The sequence below is a fragment of the Cucurbita pepo genome, chromosome LG15, assembly GCF_002806865.2.
Source record: "Cucurbita pepo subsp. pepo cultivar mu-cu-16 chromosome LG15, ASM280686v2, whole genome shotgun sequence".
NCBI classification, from domain to species: Eukaryota; Viridiplantae; Streptophyta; class Magnoliopsida; order Cucurbitales; family Cucurbitaceae; genus Cucurbita; species Cucurbita pepo.
The window spans coordinates 4,157,027-4,158,977 of record NC_036652.1 but is presented as its reverse complement, the minus strand read 5'-3'; positions in this window follow the sequence as shown (position 1 = coordinate 4,158,977).

Below are 1,951 nucleotides of genomic sequence, written 5' to 3'. Positions count from 1 at the left end.
GAGAGAGAGAGAGAGAGAGAGAGAGAGAGAGAGAGAGAGAGAGAGAGAGAGAGATTTCAGAAAAAAAAAATGGGCGAGTGTCCAGTTTCTCCGACGAACCCTCAAACCACCCTCAAACCGACACCAAACGACTTGTTACCACCACGAGAAGGGTCCCTAACAAAAGCACGATAACTCAAGGTGCGTTCTAATCGTTCATAGATATGGGGTTTTAGGAACCTTTAGGCCGCAAGACTTCCAGAAAAGAAAGAAGGATGACAAATAAAGAGGAAGAGGAAGAGAGAGGACCGAAATCGGCAACGGAAACGCCGCGGGAAGGAGAGAGAGAAAGCTCGCCGGAAAATCGGCCGAAGTCGGGTAAGGAAGACGAGACCCACGGATCTGGGTCAACCCGAACCCAAAACCCGAGAGGGTCAGCCCATTCTTTTCTCAGCCTCTGTCTTCGGCCCAGCCCAACTACAGCGGCCCAAACCTCAGACCAGCCCAGAAGTTACGGTTCAATTGAACCAACCCGAGACCAGACCCACGGTCCAATCGAGCCAGCCTGCAACCTAAAAAAAAAAAACTTTCGGCCCAGCCCAATGAGCCGAGTGAGCCGAGGCCCAACTGTAGTCTTGGCCCAGTAGCCTCCGCAGCCCGCGACCCAGACCACGACCCGAACCGGACTGCGACCCGCGCTTTGACCCGACGCTACCGCGCGACGTGGCTCGCTCTGCTGCTGTCACGTGTCACATAGCGGCGCAGGCGGTCCCTCAGCTTGGCTCAGCGCAAATGGCTCGAGCTCCCTCCGGCGACGTTCCGACGGCTCCTCCGGCGGCTTCCAGCGGCTGCTCGGCTCGGCTCACCTATTTTCAGCCCGGTTTCCACTGTTCCGACCCTCCCGGATCTGTTTTCGGCCCCAATTAAGGTATCTGAAGCCGTTTTAGAGCCGTATTTCACATTTATTAAATTATAGGTAAATTAATTGTGAAATACTAACGGAAAGTGGTGAACGATGTGATAGGAAACAGACCCCGGCGACGTAGGAAGCAGCTCTCACAGAACAAGAGCTTACGTTTAGCTATTTAAGGAGTACTTCGGCCTTACTATAGGATAGGCTAAATAAATTGCATGAGTTATGATGATGTGTGGATTATGATGCTTGATGATATGTGCAGTATATACATATTTTGTTGAGTGATGCTTGATATGTTTGACGCACGTTGTGGCATTATGATGAGCATGATGATTGCATGATTTTTACCTTAAGATGATGATGTTTTTTATATTGAGCATGCTAGATGATGATGAGTGCCATATTGCATCATGTCGTTAGATCGACGTAGGACACAACCCTAAGAGCATGAAAATGATATTAATATAAATATCCACGATATGCGTTACCTAGAGTAACAAAGAGATGAGACTAGAGGGTTGTGTCAGAAGAGACATTACGATGGATTTAGAGGGACCTCATGCATTTTGTATGTTCATAAGCATAGGGCTACTTCCCCTAGAGATGATGAGTGCGGACGCGCACCTTATGATGAGCGCGAATGCGCACAGGTGCGAAAGCACACAGATGAGGGTGTTCATGAGGCGCATGACACTATGGGGTTCCGCTGACCTCCGGACGTCGCTACAGATTAGCTTGACCAGAGGGTCCAGGGGGTGTGCGAGCGCCCTGGGGACTCACACTCGCACGTGTGAGTCGTGTGTAGGGAAGTACTACACATCCAATTTGTCCGAGACTGGAGGCCACCCCTAAGATGATTAGAGATAGGTCCCTATTCATGATTGCATGTGTTTGCATTAGCATGGCCCCAATAGTGGGGTCACTTACTGAGTATTTCTCGAAATACTCAGACCGTGTGCCATATTATTTTTCAAGTAAAGGCAAGGCTCACATGTACGGTTGACGGTGGCATCGTGATCAGAGACTGTGGCGCGTGCATAGGATAGTTGCATATTT